Below are 23,120 nucleotides of genomic sequence, written 5' to 3'. Positions count from 1 at the left end.
CTGTGACCCTCCACCTTACCAAACATGATATCCTTCTCCAATGACGGGTTCCTCCTGACAATATGTCCGAAGTATGAGAGATGAAATTTGGCCATCCTGGCCTCCAAGGAGCACTCTGGCTGCACTTCTTCCAAAACAGATCTGTTGGTTCTTTTGGCAGCCCATGGCACTTTCAATATCGCCCCCCTCCCCATACTAAATACCAGCTGTGTCTTAGATGCAGTGTCAGGCCCTTGATACACCCCTCCTCTCAATGAGGATTCATAATAAACCTCCGTGGTCACAGTGGTCATCTCCACTTTATAAATGGGGAGGGTGAGGTTCAGAGAAGAGAGGGAATATGCTGACCAGTGAAGGAATCAGATGGTCTCACATCTCATACTCTTCCCACTGTGTATCATTCGCCACCACCACCACCCCCTCACCCCACCCCCCGTTTCCTTTCAAAAGACCTCCACTGCACATTGAGTATACAAAGCATCCAGGAGATTCACTTTATGACTTTATGGAGACTCCTGCCAGTGGTCATGGTATAAACGACTACCAAACATACCAAACACACACTAGGAGCTCACCCTCACCTCTCTGAGCCTCAGTTGACTCATCCATAACCCCTACCTTACAAGATATTTATGATATCATTCATATCATTGTGAGGATATGAAGACATTAAGTCTTCCCTGAAACCAAAAGAAGTCCTTCTTCTCCCAGCTTCAGTGAGATGCTTTCTTCTGATGCCACTCTAAGAGACTTATGTTTGGCCTCATGGCCAAGAAGAATGGTGAAATTAGTCTGGATGCCTCTGGGGCCCCATATGAAGGGGCTTTTAAATCTTTGTGGAAAAATTCCCTTATCTTTGCACTCCATTTTCCCACAAACTTTTTGAGTCCCCCTTGTGTAAAAGAAAATGTTGGAGGGAAAGCTTGCTGGTAGTCCTTTCTCTCAAGAGCACAGTGGTGAGGCTGTTCCTGACATCCTGAGGCAAAGTGAGTGATGATAGCCACACCCAGCCTAGCCTGAATGAGGTGCGAGGGGCCAGCAAGGGTCACACTGCCTATAGACTAGGATGCTTGTTTCTGTCTTTGTTTTAATTCAAAGCATTTTATTACATGACAAACTATAAGTGGGTGTCAGGCAATGCATTTTGTGGAAAATTTCTACCAGTAAACTGTGGTCACATACACTTCCTTCAGAGCCACCGTTATACATCATTACTGTATCTTTTTACTGCTGTGATTCCATGGTAGGTCTGAGGTGCACACCTTGTTGTCTCTCTACCCAGGGACATAACCTCTGTGAAGTAGTCAGGGGAGGTGTACTCAGGGAGCCGCAACATTCTAATGTTAACTTGATACTTGTTTTCTACCCGACACTTGGGCCTTTTGTTCTGGACTACTTCAGCTTCAGAAAACGTCATGTCTACATGGTCCCATAACAAATGGATGCACTGACTTTGTGTCTCCCAAGGAATATTTCCCTTGAGTTTTTTAAAGCGCTTCAGCTTAAAGCAAGTTCCCCATGTCCTGCTTATCTTGAAGAGGAGAAGCTCTGATTCTTTGTTGTTATCATGGTCTCAGCCGAACCAGTCAGAGTTGAGTGGCGATTTGAAAGCTAGTGTAATTCTTAGAAAATACGTTTGTTTCCAGTTTCTAAATTGGGGCATAAGACAACTGGCCCAAGCCCTTCCTTGATTTGCTGGGAACATTGACAGACATGAAGAGCCCTCACTCTCCATTGTTGTCATGTATATGTGTCTAGAATGTATATGTCCAGAATCCAGAGGCTCTTGTCTGTTGGGTACATATGACTAGGTATCTGATCTGGTCACAAGTTGCTCTGCACTCAAAATTTGTGGCTGTATTTGTATTTGCATCAGGAAGGCACTGGATTTAAGGGTAGGAGATCGAAGTTTAGAGACTAGTTTGACACTTCTACCTATATCCTCTTGAGCAAAGTTCTGTTTCCTCTCTTGCAAAATGAAGATGAGCATACCCTTCCTTTCTATAGCTGAGTTGCTGTAAGGATCAGATGAGCTTTAAAACATAAGAAAGATAAAACTTGAACAGGGTGTGATGGGTCGGGCTTGGAAAATGAAAGGTAGAGGACTCCTTCCTGTTGGGGTCGTGAAGTTAACAGAGTGAGCAAAACGCTTGGTGGCAGGACCCCTCAAGTCTAGTGAGTAGGCTAGTTTGTCTGAGGTAATGATTGTGGATAGGGAAATGGGATTTCATTAGAAACCCCACTAAATTTTGCAGAGCCTTGGCTGATAGACTAGCCGTATCAACTTCGCCCTGTAGGTAAAGTTTCTGAATAAAGTGAGACATGACTGAAGTCATGTTTGAGGTTGGGGTGGTTGCATGGCTGGGGAGACTGGTACCTTGGGTGGCCCTACTGGGGGAGGCAAGCAGCAGAGTGCTAAGGGAGCAGGCTCTACAGGGCCATTTGTCTTTTAGTTTAGTCTCGGTTATAAAATAGCATCTTCTCATTTCTCTGCAACGTTGGGATTGAAGTCTTACAGGAACGAGGGCCTGGCCTGCAGGGGTCCGTGTGGCCACTTGAATGCAGAAATATGAGAAACTGAAGAAGGTTGGGGAAGATACTTATGGAACAGTGTCCAAGGCCAAAAACCGAGACTCGTGAGATTGTGGCTCTGAGACGGGTAAGGCTGGATGATGAGGAGGAGGAGGGAGTACCAAGTTCTGAGCTTCAGGAAATCTGCCTGCTCAAAGAACTGAAGCACAAGAAAATTGTCAGGCTCTGTGATGTCCTCTTTAGTGACAAGAAGCTGACTTTGGCTTTTGAGTTCTGTGACCAGCTGCTTAAAGGCCTGGGATTCTGTCGCAGCCAAAATGTGCTGCACAGAACCTAAAACCCCAGAACCTGCTCATAAATAGGAATGGGGAGTTGAAATTGGCTGATTTGGGATTGGCTCGAGTCTTTGGGATTCCTGTTCACTGTTAGTCAGCTGAGGTGGTCATGCTATGGTACTGCCCACCAGATGGTCTCTTTGGAGCCAAGCTGTACTCCACGTCCATCAGTTAGTGGTCAGCCAGATGCATGTGTGCAGCGCTGGTCAATGCTGGGCAACCCCTCTTCCCTGGCAATGGCAATGACCAACTGAAGGGATGCCCACCAAGGAACAGTGGCCTGCCATGACCAAGTTGCTAGATTATAAGCTCTACCCAGTATACCAGCCACCATGTTCTGGTATGTGTCATGCCACAGCTCAGTTCCACAGGACAGGATCTGTAGGAGAACCTCCTCGAGTGTAACCTTGTCCAGTGAACCTCAGCAGAAGAGGTTCACTGACCTCTAGCAAGTCGAAAACATTTTTTCACATTATATAAAAAAGCTTCCCACTTCTCTGGCTTCTGTCCACCCTAGGTTCTAAGACCCCTGATGCCAGGTTGGGGCCTGACCTCTTTAAACCCCTCCTGAAGGGAGAGTTCACAATGCACTAGGTCCAGCTATGCTGGACCCAGCAACGGTGGGGACACCCTGCTTGGATTCTTTACTCCCTTCGTGGGCTTTATTTAATTTCATAAATTGGCTCCTTTCTCACATACACACACACACAAAATAGCATCTTCTCTTGGTAAGAAAATCTGTAAAGCTCAGAAGACTAGAAATGAGAAGGCATCCATAATCCTATCATTAAAGTTAAAATAGTATGTTATGGTGTTTCCACCTAGGTTCTACAGTTTTTTATTTGTTTTTATTTCCTTTTGTTTTTGTTTTTACAGTTTTTATTCTCTTTTAGACTATTGAGATCTGCCTGGCAAAGCAATTGGTATTGTAGTTATTTGTTTTTCCTTTTATTGTTGTTATTGTTAAGTGCCGTCAAGTTGGTTCTGACCCTTAGTGACCCTGTATAGGGTTTCTGAGGAGTGGCTGACGAGCTTGAACCCCTGACCTTGCAGTTCAAACCGACCTTGCAGTACAGCGCATTAACCCACAGCACCACACCACCAGGACTCTGTTTTTCCTTCTACCAAGTCGTAAACATTTTTTCACATCACATAAAAACTCTTCTTAAACATCATTTGTAATGGCTACAAATATCCCATCAAATGACTCCAGTGATTCTCAGCCCTACCTGTGGATCAGAATCACCTGTGGGACTTTTTAAAAAATGCAACTGTCTGAGCTCCACTCTGAGAGATTTCTATCAGATTCCATGATCTGAAATCAGTACTAAGGGCTACCATGTTCTCCTAATGCTGGTCCTTTTGATTGCCTTTCACCACTTTAAAAAACACTGTGGTGAATACCCTCAGGTAAATTTTCAGGCATGGTTTGAATTATTTCCTTAGGCAGATTCCTTGAAATGGATTTACTGGGCCAAAGAACCCAAATGTGTTGAAGGCCCTGGGTACACAATGTGAGGTAAAGCTGGAGCCCAGAGCCAGGTTGTAGTCTTGAGAGGGGCCTCTGAAGCAGGATGCAGGGCAGGGAGTGTGGAGGCCAAAGGGAGACTTCCAGCAAAGAGCCCTGTGAGGTAGAAGGCCCAGGATGTGTGTGTGGAGGTCAGACTGGTAGTGGCCCTGCAAGTCCCTCCAGCTCATCTGGTCTCTCACTGCTTTGTGGTGTACCCACAGTGCTTGCCATACTGCTATTGTGGCTTCCTATCCTGAGCCAGGGGGGTACAGTCGTGGGACCCAAGTTATGCAAAGTCTCAGTGTTTTTTTGTTTGTGTGTGTGTGTTTTAATATGAAACATGACAAATTAGACTTGTGACTTTTAAGTAGGTTACCTCACTTCTCTGCTGTTCAGTGTTCCCTTCCATAAAATGAATGTGGAATCCCCCTTGGCAGGATGGAGGTGAAGATTCAATAAGCCCAGCCCAGGGCCCACCACTTCCTCTGTGCTGATGAGGTGACAAGGACCCCATCCTGCCTGGAACTGTACCAGGACAGCTCTTGTTTAGCTGTGCAGGACCCTCCTAGATCTGTGAGGAGGGGTCGAGCCCCACCTGAGAGGCAGACACAAGCAGACCAATGTGATCTGAGGAACATTTTCCCAGGCCCAAGCTCACCTGAGAGTCTTAACTTCCTAGCCTTTTCTCTTTTCGCTTTTTTAAACTGGGAACACTTCAAAATACAGCTGGCCGAGGAAGACACTTAAGCTTTATTTTCTGCACATTGCCCAAAAGGGAAGAGAAAAGGGGTCCCACCTCTGAGCCGCAGCCAGGGCCAGGCTTGCTGTACATTTGCTGAGGTGAGGCCTGTGTTCACTCACAGATAGTGTCTCTCTCAGGACCAGGGACCTCCTGGGGGTCAGAAAGTGAGAAGCCAAGGGCATTCAGTCACAACCAAATCTAGTTAAGACTTGGTAGGGCTCTGCTCACCTCCAGGCTGCTTTGTATCCATGATCTCAGTTATTTGCCATGACTGCCTTAAGAGGCCACCACCCCTTCGTGTCCATTGGAGGCACAGGTTGGTAAAGACTTCCTGATAAGGAGTTGAGTTGCGATGCAAACGCAGGTAGGCCTTACTCCAAAACCCAAGCTCCTCTTCCACACCATGCTGCCTTTGTTCTGGTCTCCTTGTGTTCTGTGCTATCAATGTTTTCTCTCCGCACCTCCAGGGCCTGACACGGGTCATGGCACAGTGTAGGCAGCAGTGGGTGTATTTTGGAAAAGCAGATGGAAGGATGGATAAAAGAAAGTAAGGAACAGAGGCCTGGCTGAGGACAGTGGCCTCGGCCTCTATGCAGCACAGCTCTGTTGCATCCTGTTCTGTCTCCTGGCTGTGGACCATGCTGCTGCCTGGCAGAAGGGAGGGCATCTGCAAATCTCAAGGGCATATGACCCATTTTTCAGTCACCTGAGAGAAAATCATGTGCAAAGCCCACGATATTTAACAATATTGGCCAAGCCAACTTGTTCTTCTCAGTTTAAATGACAGAACCACAGCAGCCAGGCCCTCCATTCAGAGAAACCCCCTTTATCCGTGTCAAGCAGCAGCCCAGACTCCAGCTCATTTATTTAGGCCTTTCTTGCTCTCTGACACGCCTCCTACCAGTTGCCAGGCAACTCTGGGAGTAGCAGTGTGTGCTAGGGATTAACTAGTTAGGGCTGGGGTCCTTTTTGGCAAGAAGGGGATAAAAGACAAATGATTTTAATTGCTAGGCCAACAATCCTTTCTCTGCCTGGTGGAATATTGCAACTTTTAGAGGATGCGGTTCATGAATTTGCCTTAAATGTTCCCCATTCTCCCTCCTAGGGAAAATGAATGTATTTTTTGAAAGAATCTCACTTTTACCTCAGTCCTTTGTTTAAAAGATATCATCATGAAATCTGAATAAAACTAACTCACTTACCCCTCCCACCCCTTGAAAGACTTTTCCTAGCACAGTGGCTTCAGTTTTAAAGAACTGTCAAAAATAAAATTACATGCTTTAATTTCATCCCATTTTTCCATTCAAGGTTTCTCATTTCATAGATCAGTCCCGGGACCTGAGCTACCTCCCAGGGTTGATTGGAGTCATCTTAAGAAATTACTTGTGAAATGCCTAGTTCATTGCAGATCTTTGGTCAATGTTAAGTCAGAGAATAAAACCAGTGGATATTGGTTCTTGTAGATGCATCTTGTTCAGTACCAGTAGCTATAGGAAGGGTAGTATAAATGGAGCACTAAAGGTAGTTGTTTATTCAACCAGATTATGTGACCCTCTCAGGACTCACCTATTACTTGGGCTTCTGAAATGAAGAGAACATAACCCCTGGCCACTGGAAGCATATGCTGGGTAGGGCCAGGTAGGTCACTAAACTGACAGTGATGTGGCAATGCTGGAAAGGGGACTTGTAGTCCATCCCCAGACACTAGGCTTCCAGTTTTGGCCAATGGAACCCAGGCATCATCCACCTTATAACACCTGATTGTACACATGATTCTGCTGATTCTGGTTTATCCACCCTAAAACCCCTGCAAGACAGAGAAGTTAAAATAAAAGCACAGGGATTGCCCAGCTTTCAAGCTTGAATGCACCAGACCTAGTTGGAGTAGGTTAAAAAACTCCATATATGTCTGTCTCTTAGTTGAGTAACACTGTTGATCTCCTTTTTAAAAAAAAAACAAAAAAACACCTGTTTATATTTGGTTTTACTATAACTATTTTCATTAAAGTATAATAAACATATTAGTGAACATTTTAAAAATTGGACTATATATATATATATATATACACCCACACATATATATGTTGTTGTTGTTGTTAAGTGCCATCGAGTCGGGTCCGACCCATAGCGACCCTGTACAGGGTTTTCGAGGGTGTAAATCTTTACGGGAGTAGAAAGCCTCATCTTTCTCCCGCGGAGCAGCTGGTAGTTTCGAACCGCTAACCTTAAGGTTCGCAGCCCGATTCGTAACCACTACGCTACCAGAGCTCCTAAAACCATAATTCTATAAGATTAATACAACTACCTCAACTGCCTTTTGTGTATTCTCTTTACTTGTTTTTTACTTTGCAAAATGTTTGCCTAGCTGCAAACAAACGTAAGTTAGAAGTTTGGTTTTCCTCATGAAATGTATTTTTATTTGGCAGCAGAATATTCCATCAAGTACAACTATCAGAATTTTCATAGCCATGCTCTCGGCTTCAATATTTAGGTTGTTTCCAATCTTTTAATGCTCCACAGAACATCTTTGTGAGTAAAACTTTGGAATGCTCTATTTCCAAGGCCTTTGAGTCTGTGTGTGAAAGCCAGACTGTGGATGCACTAAGCACAACATCATAAAGAGGCAGATTTCAGGTGAGAACCGTCGGTGGTGTGCACCCTCTGCCCTGCACACAGATAAGCAGAAGATACTCAAGCCCCCGAAAGTGTATGTTGCCAGTTTGTCTGTACTTCCATCTTGCACTCAAAAGGGTTTGAGGAGCTTTAAGACAATATGTGGAGCCCTGGTGTAGCATTGTAAGATAAACACTGAACTGCTAACCATAAGGTAGGTGTTTCAAACCCACCAGCCACTCCTCAGAAACCCTAAACAGGGTCACAGTGAGTTGGAACCAACTTGACAGCACTTAATAACAAAATAATATGTACAGTACTGTAGTAAGAGAGGTGAGGAACCCTGGATTGAGAAGTGAGGAGGAAAATGAGACTGCCAATCTAAAAGAATAGTGTTCATACTTGTTCAGCAAATGTCAGAGAACCTGAAACCATGCAAAACACAATAAAATCTACCTGTTTCCTGTGAAAGTATAGCATGTAAAATGATACATAAAAGCTTGATAAGAAATCAAATATTTAACTATTTCCTTTAATATTTATTTGGTATTTATGTTATTGTTCACCAGCACTTATAGGCAAGTGGGGGTGGTCAGGACCAAAGGTTTAAAATGAATAAATCCATTTGAGTCAAGTTTTTTAATTGCATAAGAGAAAATATATTGAGGTTTTTTTCTAATCAAAGCATTTTTTGCTTATTGGGAAAAGATGGCCATTGGCCAAGGTCCACTGTCCATCTCACAGGAACGCTGATGTTCCTCAAGGACACAGTTGGATATTCTTGGCTCTTTCGAATCACACAGTGAACACTCACTGAACTGGAAACTATTGTCCTAGAAGTCGACTGACCAAGTAAAAAAGTAGGTCCTTAAGTGAGAGAAGATGAGAGCTGGCAGGGAACCCGCTTAAACACTGTGATCAAACTTAACTCAGTGATTTCAAAGAGCATCACTGAATATGATCAAAATGAAATTCCCATATGTTCTAAAATGCTTGAAAAATAAAATACAGTTAGTGTGCCTTTGACTATTCAGGAACATTGGAGGTTTTAACTTAGTCTCATTTTAATAATCCTAACCCCTCCTTTCTCACTTTGTTCTTGAAGGATGTTTTATACACTATATTGTTGTTGTTGTTGTTGTTGTTGTTAAGTGTTGTCGAGTCAGTTCCGACCCACAGCGACCCTGTATAGGATTTCCAATGAGCAGCTCGTGAGCTTGAACCGCCCACCTTGCAGTTCAAATGGCTTTGCAGTCTGGTGCATTAACCCATAGCGCCACACCAAGACTCCTTATACACTATGTTGTTGTTGTGAAGTGCCGTCGAATCGGTAGCGACCCTGTATAGGGTTTCCAAGGAGCAGCTGGTGAGCTTGAACCGCCAACCCTGCAGTTCAAATGGCTTTGCAGTCTGGTGTATTAACCCACAACGCCACACCAGGACCCCACTATAGTGGTGTGGTGTTTCATAGGTGCTCATTAAATGTATTTGTTAAATGAGTAGATGAATAATGCCTGTCTTTCCATGCCATGCATCAGAGAGACTGATCATATTTCAATGTGGCACAGTATACATGCTTAGTTAAAAACAAAAGCATCTGCAACTTCACTTTTGAGCACTGAGAAGAATGAATGGACGCAATCCCTACACAGTGAATGTAAATGTCAAACAAAAGCACAACCCTGCTCCTGCTTGGTACCTAACCAGCATTTAGGATGTGGAGAGTACCACCCTTGATGAAATTATCGGATGCAATAAATTCTCATTTCCAGTTTGAGAACTTGATAGAGTATGCAAATGGATTAAGAGAATTTGTTTTTTTAGTACTGTAACTCTGTGGAAGCAGTGACAATAAGCTCACTGTAGGTTTTATACTTTTTCAGTGGGGCTCTGAAGAGGAACCTTTCTGGTCCATTTTCAAGCAAAGTTAACACTAGACGATTTGGAGCCTGAAACAGTGACATGACTTCATGTACACAGCTAGACCGTGTACATCTGAGGAACAGGATTTTATCTTCTTCTTATATGCCAGTAGGGTCACAGTATCATAAGATAGAGGGATGTTGGATTCCTTCTATGGAGATTATGCTATTTATGATGAATAGCGGATTGAATTGTAGACTCCCATCCCCTTCCCAGCTCCATATATCTACATAGATTTCCTACAGTGTGGACACATTTTCTGAAATGTAAGTCTACACATTTAATGTTATGTTCCCCTTTCACAAAGAAATAGATACCTATCCTGAAGGGAGGGTCATGTTTGCTTATGTATATCAGATGCAGAGTCTGATACATAGCTGGGCTCAATGACTATCTGTTGAATGAATGAAATTACAATAGTCCTTAGTATAATGCCCTGAATTATTCAAGAGCTGAAACAGATTTTTGTTCATCATTAATATAAAGTCTTAAGAAAGAGAAAAGAACATCAAGGATTTCTTCTCAGCTAGGCAATTTACATATATTTTCTTACTGGATTTTTACAGCTCCTATATGAAGAGGTCCTGGTGTGGCGCTGTAGGATGTGTATTGTACTGCTACCCACAAGGTCAGAAACCCTATACAAGGTCGCTATGAGTCAGAACAGACTCGATGGCACTAAGTAACAACAGCAACAACAATCTGAAGAGAATAACATAACCCCATTTTTCTGATGAGAAACCGAGGCTAGAAAAGATTATGACCCTCCATCTGCCTGATCCTAGCAACCAACCGGTGCTCTTTCCTCTGACCACTTTCTGCAGCTGTGATTACCATATGGTCTATGCTATGTACAAGTTGAGGGCATTTCAGATGAAAACTGAGCTGGTTTTTTCTTAAGACTCAATTTCTTATCCATGCAAAAGTTGCTTGACAAATGCAGGTGAAACTAACACCATTTATAAACTATTTTGCAAAGGGGCAATGTCAAAATTTTAGATCACTTTTTAAAAACATCCCTTTAATAGATCACTTTAATTGCCTAATATTTTGTTGTTTAAATATTTGATATTTATGGTGATAATTGGATGAAGAGTAAAACAGTGTATAGCCCTCACTCCCCTTTTCCTGGACTGACACCTAGTGGCTGGTTTTCTCACAACAATGGTAATTCATGCACTAAGAACTTCTTGATGATAGCTGTTTTTGAACTGATTTTAAGAATTTTGAATCAGTTATTTTCCTTATAATAAAAATAGCTAAAATAATGTAATATTAACTTAAGAATTATCCTAACAATCCCTGGTGTGGCACTGTAGGATAAGAACTGGACTTTTAACCCAAAGATGGGCGTTTCAAACCCACCAGCCACTCCTTGGAAATCCTACACAGGTTGCTATGAATCAGAACCAACTCGATGGCACTTAACAACAACAACAACATTGTAACAATAGAGCTTTTGTTTGATTTACCCTGTACAAAATGATACAAAACATTTGAAATCTTGGTATACCACAAAACGATATAAACATTGAGACCTCTGATCTGCTCTGTCTTGGGCACTTGGCTTGCACCTGATGATGAATAAAACCTGGTCACTGCTCCTAAGGACACTCCTGGAGCTGAGACAGAAAGCAAAGTAGAGTGGCAATAAGTGTTATAGTTTGTGTTGTACCAGATGGTGAACAGTTAAAGTCAGAGCTAGTCACTTTCAGCTAGATGTTGAAAGAAGACTTCCCAGGGAGAGATCTACTTGGAATAGGACCTGACAGGAGGAATAGTAGTTCCCCAGGGGTAGGAAATAGCTCATGCAGAGGCTTGGGACTGGAGTTACATGACATGGTGGGGTGCTTAGGTGGTCATGTGCCTGAAGCATAGACAGGAAGAAGGAATGCAGCCAGGGACAGAGTAGAGGGGTGGTCACCTTCCAGTCCATGAAAGACCTTGAATGAAGACCACAAAAGGATTTTAGGATAAATATCATAGACCAGTATTTCCAGAACAGAGCTTCTCAAAATATTAGATCTATTGTTGTTGTTGTTGTTAAGTGCCGTCAAGTTGGTTCTGACCCACAGCGACCCTGTATAGGGTTTCCAAGGAGACGCTGGTGAGCTTGAACCGCCAACCTTGCAGTTCAAACGGCTTTTGTTCTGGCGCATTAACCCACAGCACCACACCAGGACTCTATAAGATAAGTAAAATTTGGAGTTGTTGTATACTGTATTGCATACAACATTGTATATTATAAATTGTAACTTATTTATTTGGAGATTTATAGTGCACATTACAGAAGCCTGAAACAAAACCAAACTCTGCCTTTGAGTGGATTCCAACTCATAGAGACCCTGTATAAGGTTTCCAAGGCAGTAAATCATTACAGGAGCAGAAAGCCTCATCTTCTGTGGAGCAGCTGGTGGATTTGAACTGCTTACTTCCAGTTAACAGTCTAGTGCTTGTCCTACAGCACCACTGGGTCTCCTTTACAGAAGCCTAGCAGTAAAGAAATCTGGTTAATTTTGTTTAAACCAGCATTTTTCAGAACCCTCCTTCCCCATAAAATATCCATTAACAGTCCATGTATCTAATATTCCTTACAACACAGTCTGGGAAATACTGCTAGTTAGTGATGAATTTGTCTTGCTCTGAGACCATGGAGTTAGGTTCATATTTCCCAGTCTCATTGCTAGGAACCTCAGCAAAAGAAAAGCATGTTCTTATTCTAAAATACTTCTTGTCTAATCAGACAGACGCCTTTGGCCAACAGACATAAAGCCCAGCCATCACTTGGCTGTCCCACAGGCTGCCCTGTGTCCCCTTTGCCCACAAGTTTGATCAGTGTATCAGTCAAGATTTAACTGGGGCAGCAGAAACCACTAAAGATGTTTACAACAGAGGGAAAATAATGCAGGAATCTGATGACACAAGTGATGGAGAAGCAGAAACTCAAAAAAGGACAGAAAGGGGACCCAAAGATGAGCAAGGCCACCATTACTTGACTAGGTCTGTCTGGTGGGCACTTGGTTCATGGAGAAGGGTACCATTGCTAGACAACCCGTCACAGCAGAGAGGCAATGACAAAATACTCAGCCTCTCCATCCCTCTTCCTAATCTCTCACCAGTGCCTTGCATGGAGCTAACTGATCTGTGAGCCCAGGAGGTTACCCTCCTCAGTTCTCAGTTCTTCAAAAAGCAGAAAAGAGTGAGAAGGTGTGAGATCAAAGCTAGCACTAGTAAGGCTATTTAGTGATTCCCCCTCCCAAACAAATAATGGACAATATGGTGAAGTTAAAAGTCCCTTGATTGGTAATCAGACCTAGTGATTTGTGTGACTCCAGGCAAGTTACTGCATCCTTCTGAATTTTAGTTCTTTAGTTGTAGACAGAAGACTTTTCTCATTTGCTGACACAGGGCTACCTTGACACATACCTGATGTTTCCTGACTAATAAAGGAAATAAGAACAAGGTGTTTAAAACTGTGGACTTAGTCTAGAACTAGCAGGAATGTCAGAAATCCATATATATGTTATGATGCTGTAGGATAAGCACTAGACTGCTAGCCACAAGCTAACTGTACAGGTTCACTTTGAGTTGGAACCAACTCGACGTCACTTGACGACAACAACAACAGGAGTGTCAGAAATCCATATATGTTGACTCCCCCACACTGGACTGAGATTTGTTGGTTTTATTAGCTAACAGTTATGACCTAGTAGATGTCTAATTTCTTAGTATATTCTCTTCCTGGGAGCTCGGGAGTTGTAGGAGGCTTGTACAATGTATGTTGGAATATCTTAGTGTTGGAGAGGTACTCTGAATTTACAGTAAGAAGTAGTTCAGCACACTGAAAAGCCACAGCCATCAAGTCGATGCTGACTCATAGTGACTCTGTACAGGGTTTCCGAGGCTGTAAATCTTTACGAGAGCAGAAAGCCTCATCTTTCTCCCGCGGAACAGCTGGTAGTTTCGAACTGCTGACCTTGTGGTTTGCAGTCCGATTCATAACCACTACGCTACCAGAGCTCCTTTTCATTTATTAAATGGAGATAAAAGTTCCATCCTTGCAATATTATTTTAAGAAGTAAATGAGATGGCAGGTGTAAAGTACTCATTGTCTGTTCAATCCTCTCTGCCCTCCTCAACAATCTATGGCGGCAGCTTCCTTTTTTATCCAGTGAATGCTCCATTCATCAGCAGTCACATTCCAGGGAGGTGTGGCAGGCTGTTTGGAAAGCTAGAGATCACTTATGTTTGGTTTGTTGGTGCATGCTAGTCAGGTGACCTGGCAGATCTCTGCTCACCCTGTTCCCATCAGTCACAGCTCATTGGCATTATTCATAAGCTATTTGCGTGAGACTTTCTTTGCCCATATTCCAATTGAAATGTGTTTTTAATTCCCATCTTCACCACATTCAAAATGGACTCTCTATTTTAAGGTTGTCCTGAGCAAGTCACTTGCCAGCTTAGTGGGTCATTGTTTTTGTTGTTAAGTGCCATCTTTGAATTGGTTCATTAGTCATTACCTGTTCTCTAAAGGAGGAGACCTGGTGTGGCACTGTGGGTTAATGCACCAGACTGCAAAGCAGTTTGAACTGCAAGGTCAGCAGTTCAAGCTCACCAGCTGCTCCTTGGAAACCCTATACAGGGTCGCTGTGGATCGGAACCAACTTAGTGGCACTTAACAACAACAACAACAATTGTCTAAAGGGGAAATTTTATCCCAAATTGATTAGTTTATCCTAAATAGATGAATGTTATGCAAAAGAAGTATGGGAGAGAAGAAACCAACTTTCCCTGAAACCTTACTTTTTTCTTTTTAAGTGTATGTTCTTGGTTAAATCTGCATGCTATTACTCCTAACGTAGATGAGGAACTTAAAGCAAGGTGATTTGAAATAACGTAAGTCAGCAACTTTGTTTGCTTTATTTTTGTTTTTCATTGTGGTGGAATATATATAAGAAGACATTTTGCCATTTTGACCATTTTTATGTGTACAATTCAATAAATTAATTATATTCCCCATGTTGTATGATGGTCACCATTGTTTCATCACCCTTAACAGAACTGCATCTGCTTGAAGGCACTTAACAACAGAAGCTCATTATCCCTTAATCAGCACCTCTCCATTTCTCCCTCCCACCCATCTGTAGATGTTGTTGTTAAGTGTGTTGAGTTGGTTCCAACTCATAGCGACCCTGTATAGGGTTTCCAAGGACCTGGTGGTTCAAACCAACCTTGTAGTCCAGTGCTTTATACCACAACACCAAACGAAGACTGCTACATCTCTGTTGTTGTTAAGTGCCATTGGTTCTGACTCATAGTGACCCTGTACAGGGTTCCAAGGAGCAGTTGGTGAGCTTGAACTGCCGACCTTTCTTCCTTCTCCATGCACTTGCCTAGCTATCAGTGGCTCCATACAATATTTGTCCTTTAGTGTCTGACTTACTTCACTCCATATCAATGTTTTCAAGGTTCATCACTGTCATAGCATGTATTAGAACTTTATTTATCTTCATAGCTGTGTTGTTGGCTCTGTAGGATAAGCACTGGGCTGCAAACTTTAGGGGTCAGTGGTTCAAGCCTACCAGCAGCTCCTCAGCAGAAAGATGAATCTCTCTGCTGCTCCAAAGATTGGAAAACCTCTACAGGGTCACTATCAGTCAGAACAAACTTGGCAGCATTTAACAACAGCAACAACAAGATTCTATTTTAGGTATTTTTTATTTTATTTTTATTCATGTCACTTTCTTTTTGCATTTATCTGTTGATGGACTCGGGTTGTTTCCACCTTTTGGTTATTATAAATAATGTTGCAGTGGACATTGGTATACATGTATGTTTGAATCTCTGCTTTCCATTCTTTGGTTATATATGTTGTTGTTGTTGTTATGTGCCATGGAGTCAGTTCCGACTCATAGCGACCGTGTACAGGGTTTCCAAGGTTGTAAATCTTTACGGAAGCAGAGCGCCTCATCTTTCTCTTGCAGAACAGCTGGTAGTTTCAAACTGCTGACCGTGAGATTAGCAGCCTGATTAGTAACCACTACAGGAGTAGAATTGCTGGGTCTTTTAGTAATTTAAAAAACAAAACAAAAGCCTACATGTTATTTAAAACTAAGACAACTTTGAGCATATACCAAGACTCCGTTTTCTGGAGTCTTCGAGACGCAGCATCTTGTTAGTTGCCATGGAGTTGATTCTAACTCATGGCAACCCACGTGTGCAGAGTAGAACCACCCCCACAGGGTTTTCAGTGCTGTGACCTTTTAGAAGCAGATCACCAAGCTCATTTCCCCAAGTGTCTCTGGGAGGGCTTGCACAGACAACCTTTCATTTATCAGTCAAGCACTTAACTGTGTGTGTTACCCAGGGACTCCTAGAGATGCAACAGGTAATAAAATATAGTTCTAACCCTCAGATCTTATGCAGGCATAGCAAAAAGTATTGCTACTAGGATTCCAGTTCATACATGCATGGGTTTATGCCAAACTGAACATATTTAAGCGTATCTCTGTGATCAGTGGATGACTGCAGACAAGTTCTCTCAGCAATACACTTGTCTTAGTCTTGTTTGGGTGCCTTCAAAGAAAGAAAAAATGTCTTCAAAGGGATCGGCTGGGCCAGTTACATTCAAAACAGGGAGGTCAGTTCAGAAGGTTATGGCAACTGTTTATTGAGATTCCAAAGGGGTAATCTTGATATGTTTTCTCAAAGGGCATAGGATGATCATGGGAGCTTATTAGGAAGAAGTTTTAAGAAAATTGAAAACTGCATTTATGAGGAAAAGTTCAGGAATTTTTTCCCATCACAACAATATGCCTTCTCATTCTTAAAGGGTAGCAAGGCCAGACCTATGAGACAGCCTATGAAACCTTACCTAAACCACCCTACAGTCCTGATCTTGCCCCTTCAGACAACTTTTTGTTCCCCAAACTCAAAGTGCACTGAAAAGGAATGTGATTTGGATCCCTCAAGGATGGTAGAATTGCAGTTTTGATATAGTGGAAGTGGAAGAGTGCAGAATTCTTTGGGGAAGGATTTGTTGTTGTGTGCCATCAAGTCCATGCTGATGACTCGTAGTGACCCTGTAAAGAGTGATGGAGACACTGCCTTCAGAAATGTTATTGAAGTAGATGGAGGAAATGTCTAGAAATAATAGCTTCACATTTTTATAAGTTTACTTAATAAAGGGTTCTGATTTTTGTAGCAATACTTTGTGACTTATCCTATTATATTGCCATTACTTTGGAAAAGAAAATTTCATAAGTACCCCATAGTTTTCCCATGGAGTAACATGTAGAGAAATCCCATCTATAAACTCAAGTTATTTGTACATATTTTGAAAACTAATATTAATGAGTTATTTCTGTGTGCTAGGCACCATTGAATCCTCACAACCATCCTATGGGGCAAATTACATTTTTCTCCCCATTTTTCAGATGAGGAAACTAACACATTAAACTCACTGCCATTGAGTTGATTCTAACTCGTAATACTCCTATAGGAATGTGTCGAACTGCCCCTCAGGGTATCCGAGGTTGTAAATCTTTATGGTTGCCACATCCTCCTCCTGTGGGATGGCTGGTGGGTTTGAACTACTGACCTTTCAGTTAGTTCACTCAGGTGAGTGTTTGACCAGTATTCCACCAGGGCTCCAGCTGAAACACAGAGATGTTAAATAATTTGCCCAGAATTATACAATTAGAGAAGTGATTGTTGTTGTTAAGTGCCGTCAAGTCGATTCCAAACTATAGAGACCCTGTATAGGGTTTCCTAGGAGCAGCTGGTGAGCTTGAACCGCAGACCTTGCAGTTCAGACAGCTTTGCAGTGTGGCGCCTTAACCCACAGCGCCATACCAGGAGTCCGGAGAAGTCTAGCTAGGACTAGATAGCAGGATCTGCTGAACAGGGATCCTCTTTGATCCATCTCTTTACTCAAGCACCTGTCGCTGCCAAGGTCTGGCACAGAGTAGGTTCCCAATACAAACTTAAGGAATGTAACTGACTCAGTGGCTCTGTAAGATAAGCTCTGGACTGCAAACCACAAGGTCAGTGGTTCGAGCCCACCAGCCACTCCCTGGAAGAAAACTTAGGTTTTCAGCTCCTGCAAAGATTTAGTCTCATAAACCTCAGGAGTCCTAGTGTGGTGTTTGTAAAATAAGCGCTGTGTCACTTGGTTGATTTGAACTGCAAGGTTGGCACTTAACAATCACAGCAGCTGGATCCTCCAATGAATTGAAATATACTTAACAATTGTTAAGTTCTGTTGAGTCACTTCTGACCCTGTATAAGGTTTCTGAGAAGCAGCTGGTGGGTTTGAACCACTTTGCAGTTAGCAGTTTGGTGTTTATCCTACAGTACCACACCAGGACTCCACTTAATAACTAGTTACTGGTTAAAGATCAAGACCAAGATAATGAGAGTAGTATACAAGTTTCATGGAAGTAGAAAAGAGACTTCTCTAAGCCCAGCAATCAGAGACTCCTCCAGGACAGACTGGTCTCCCCAGCCAAGCAGCCAAGATGCTTTCTGCATCAGTATGAACTGTGCGGAGAAGCCAGATAGAAGAAAGCAATCGCTACATGCTGCTGGCAGCAGGGAGTGCAGCAAAATGGTTTTATGTACCCCAGGAATGCAGAGTCACCACCCTGACACAATGAACCAAGATGCTAGAGCTCAAATTTCCTCAGTAGATGCTGACTTCTCACCCAAAGAGGATCAGATGCAGCAGGTCACCAGGGAAAAATCATGAGCTTTAGAGGCAAATCTGGTTCCCAATCCTATTCCATCTCTTACTGGCACGTACCCTCACCCTGGAGTCCTCTGTGTCCCCAGCATTCTTTCTCTGCACAAAATAGCATCGTGTGAAACATATATTAACTTTGTTGTTGTGATTGTTGTTGTTAAGTACCATGGAGTCGGTTCCAACTCATAGTGACCCTGCACAGGGTTTCCAAGGCTGTAAATCTTTACGGGAGCAGAAAGCTCATCTTTCTCCCACGAAACAGCTGGTGGTTTCGAACTGCTGACCTTGAGGTTAGTGGCCTGATTTGTAACCACTATGCTACCAGAGCTCCTTATATTAACTTTACTCTTTATTTATTCTCTGTGTCTTCCACCTTAGAGTACAAGGGTGGTCAAAAAAGTATTGCTACAAAATCATAGCACCCATGATTATACAAAAATATCAAAATGCGAAGGTATTGTTTCTTAGTGTAGCCTCCAACTTCATCTCTCCACTTCCAAAGGTGGTGTTTTTATCTTTCTAACCCTTCCTTGAACTCTGAGCTCTTTGATTTGCAACATGTCACAGTGTCCATTTTGGCATCCTCTAGGGACTCAAATCATGCTCTTTTTAAATGTTCTTTGAGTTTGTGGAGCAAGAAGTCTGAAGGAGCAAGATGGGGTAAAGTTTCCCAAAGAACTTCTGAGAGAACAGTCCTTGCTACTGATTAAGAATGGGCAGGTACATTGTCATAATGGAAAAAAAAAAATTCCTCGGTGCAACTTTCCTGGCCTCTTACTCAACGACGCAATTTTTCATTTTCTTAAAACTTTTCCCTAAAAGGCTCTCATGATTGTCCTGTGTCCTTTGAGAAACTCAAGATTACCCCTTTAGAATTCCAAAAAACAGATGTCATGTGGTGCTGTAGGTTAATACACTGGAGTGCAGATTGGTTTGAATCGCAAGGGTGGTAGCTCAAGCTCACCAACCACTCCTCAAAAATGCTATACAGGGTCATTATGGGTTGGAACCAACTCAATGGCACTTAACTATTTCCTACTACAGTGAAACCTATTACAGCCAGAACTTGGCAGCACTGACTTGTTTTTCTGAGTCTCCCAAGTTGTCTCCCTCTGACAGGGTACAGTCTTGCCATTTTTCTGATGGCTCTCTATTAGTGAGAAATATTAGAATTTGTTGTCTTATGCAGATTCCAGCATTCTTGGATTTTACTGTAATTGGTAGCTGGATCCAGAGATTGAATTGACTTGAGTTCGTTCCCTTTGGCATGACTGCAAGTGATGCTTGGCAAGACTGTAGTAGTGTCATCAGGTCTGGTTGTGAATGAACAGATATAGGCATGGAGCACCATTGGCTACTAAGATCACTAAAAGAGACCTAACCAGACCTGATGTGACTGCCAAACTATAGTAAAATATAGTTGCAAAATCTGGAACCTGTGTAAGGTGGCGTGGTGCTGTAGGATAAACACTGGACTACTATCCACAAGTCCAGTAATTTATACTCACCAGCCACTCCATGGGAGAAAGATCAGACCATCTGCTGCTGTAAAGATTTGCAATCTCAGAAGCCTTCTATCGGGTCGCTCTGAGTTGGAATTGACTTAGTAGCAGTGAACTTAGTTTGGTTTCACTAATTGGTTGTGCTCAAAAATGGACTTATCAGCAGTGGGTTTGGGTTTTGTTTTTATTTTTATTTTTGGTGATCTGTGATACCTTCCTTGCTGGCTGATATTGCAAGATATTCCAGGCTCACCTTGTAGATTTCCTGCCCTAAATCTGGAATCAGTCATTGCTATAGGAAGCTCTGATTTCTTAGTGACAAATGATGTAATTCAAGTCCAAACTTGAGTGCTAGGGATATTCGTTGCTACTAGGTTAATCATTGTTACTAAGACATTTCCATGGACAGAGCTAGGAGAGATATTCATATATTTATACATTGTTTCTGGTAAGTACTGTTGAGTTGTCTCTGACTCATAGCGACCCTGTATAGAGTTTCTGAGGAAAGGCTGGTGGGTTTAAAGTGCCGACCTTGAGATTAACAGTCTGGTGCCTATCTTACAGCGCCACACCAGGGTATACAAATATTTTGTGAGTTCATCTGATACTTCCAATTTAAATTCAAGACTACAGAGCTTTTAGTTAGTGTCTTCATTACCTGCTGTTGTGATTGTTAAATGCCGTCGAGTCAGATCTGACTCATTGCAACCCTGTATAGGGTTTCTGAGGAGTGACTGGTGAGTTTAGACCACCGACCTTGTAGTTCAAACTGACTTTGCACTTCAGCACATTAACCCACAGTACCACAGTGCCACTATAGTATAAATGAGTGGCTTTAACAAACAGAAATATACTTTCTCATTGTTTAGGAGGTTAGACATCTGAATTCCGGGTGCTTGCTCTGGAGGAAGAAAGGTGCTAGTGTCTTTCAAGCTTCTGCTCTTAATTGATCTTCATGTGGCTGAGCCTCTTCTGTTACATTTGCATTTCCTTTCTTCTGTGAAGAGAATCCTCAAGGTTCTCAGAGACATAAGGGATGTTAGAATTAGAATATCTTAAAATTACCCACTGATTTTCATATACAGCCATCTTAGAAAGCAATACACTACAAATACTACCACTAGCATGATTATAGAAAACCTTAAAACTTTTCTGCATATTCTCTCTCCATTATCCCCCAACTTTTGACTAATCAGCTTTATCTACATGGGTAGAGCATGCAGCCATTACACACTCTCCCCTTCCGTTGGTCTTGTATCTTGTTCCCAGTCCTAAAGGTTATATCATAGCTTCAGTCATTTTTGTTGTCTGAAGGCTGCTCCTTAGTCGATTCCTCAGGAAGGCTCACGAGAACAGTATTCCCTCAGTTCTTCAATGTTGGTGATAGTTTTTTCTGTGCTCTTTATATGTGGCATTCAGTTTTGCTGGGTATAAAATCCTTGGCTCATTCTTTTTTTACCGAAGTATCATAAATAAGTTATTTGATTTTCTTCCAGAAAAAGTGTTGCTGTCAGTGTCTAATGATAATCTTCATTTTCTTTGTGTACTAAGTCATGTGTTCTTCTTACTAGATGCCCAAGGAATTTTTTTTCTCATCCTTTAAAGCCCAGTGATTTTTTTTTTTTTTTTTTTAAACTAGACTTGGGTCTTGAATGGATATTCAGGTTTATATTTTAAGGTTTGGTATGTATTCCTTCAACATATTTGAAATATATTTTCAATCTTTTTTTTTTTCTTTCAAATTTTAGGAAAGTCTTCTTGAATTATGGATTTTAGCATTCTTCAATATTTTTTACTTTCTTTTCACCTCTTTACCTTTTTTACATAGCTTTTTTTTGAGCTCCAATACCTTGATTTTTTTTATTTTTTAAAGTTTTCTGTTTTGTTTTGTTTTTCTTAAAGCATTATCTGTTGAGTTTATTTGCTCCTATACTGTATTTTTACACAAGCAACAAGCAACATGTGTTACACATTCTTGTTTTGTTTTCAAATTGCACAACCCTTCTCACATTAGTTTCCTATTAGCTCTAGGTGTAATATATATGTGTGGGAATACTATGTGTGAAAAATACAGTGATCCTAGTTTAATCTTCATTTCTAATGTTTCTTTTATTTCTAGTTCTTTCTTGAGTTCTGTCCTCTCATTTGCTAAGTTTTTTTAAATCAGATATGTGTTCTTTTTTATCTTGCATTAGTTTCTTAGTGTCCTTAGTTCATTTTGACACTGTAGGTTGGAGTTTTAATGTTCTGTATGCATCTCTTTTGGGTATATTTTCCTTTTCTATCAGGAGGTTATTCTGTCCCTTTTTTTTGTATGAGATTTTACTTATTCCTTTATGTTATATGTTTTTATGTGAAGTTCAGTTTTCTGAGCTTTAGAATGAAAAGGTTCAGGAAAGATTCTCTAACCTCACAGGCTTCCCTCTTCTGTTGCTTATGATAGTTTTTTAAACTTTACCAGCTACTTTCTGAACTTTCACATATAATACATAAAATAGATGAGGAAATCATGAAAATAAATGTATTAATTTCCAAATTCTTTAATTTCAAAAGACTGTGTTTACTGCTCAGCACAGAAATTGCAAGGTCTGATTGACTCAAGTTTAATTGATTTCAAACTTCCAAAGCACTGGTTTAATCTACTATGCTGAGATATTGAATTTCCACAATGATCATGGGAGCAACGGGGTGGCTCAGCTTTAATGTAACTTGAATGTAGCACCGTGTTTTCCTCTCCTGCTTGTAACCTGAAAATGCCAAGGAGAATGGAGAATGGAAAGTTCTTGCAGACCCATAGAGACATTTTTGGTGTGCTAAGGAGAGTGAATCATGATTCAGATACAAGACTTGACTCTGTAGAAAAAGTGCTTTTATTTAGCAGGAACATGGAATGTATGAAGTATGAATATGGGAAAATTGGGTATTGTCAAAAGTGAAATGGAACGCATAAACATCGATATCTCAGGCATTAGTGAGCTGAAATGGACTGGCATTGGCCCTTTTGAATCTGACAACCACATGGTTTAATATGCCGGAAATGACAAATTGAAGAGGAATGGTGTTGCATTCATTGTCAAAAAGAACATATCCAGATCAGTCATGAGGTACAACGCTATCTGTGATAGGATAATATCCATGTGCCAACAGGGAAGACCAGTTAATACCACTATTATTCAAATCTATGCACCAACCACTAAAGCCAGTGAGGATGAAATAGAAG

General features: G+C 41.7%; 1 protein-coding gene and 1 pseudogene across 1 annotated transcript in view; both read left to right on the top strand.

Moving 5' to 3' along the window:
- DENND1A (DENN/MADD domain containing 1A) overlaps positions 1 to 23,120 on the top strand; it is a 469,777-nt gene that overhangs the window by 248,907 nt on the left and 197,750 nt on the right. The gene's annotated exons all lie outside the window — the stretch shown is intronic.
- LOC102811050 lies at positions 2,560 to 3,309 on the top strand (annotated as a pseudogene).

Source organism: Chrysochloris asiatica, unplaced genomic scaffold (genome assembly GCF_000296735.1).
Source record: "Chrysochloris asiatica unplaced genomic scaffold, ChrAsi1.0 scaffold00014, whole genome shotgun sequence".
Lineage (NCBI taxonomy): Eukaryota > Metazoa > Chordata > Mammalia > Afrosoricida > Chrysochloridae > Chrysochloris > Chrysochloris asiatica.
The sequence above is the reverse complement of the archived record's forward strand: the minus strand, read 5'-3'. Positions and strand labels throughout refer to the sequence as shown.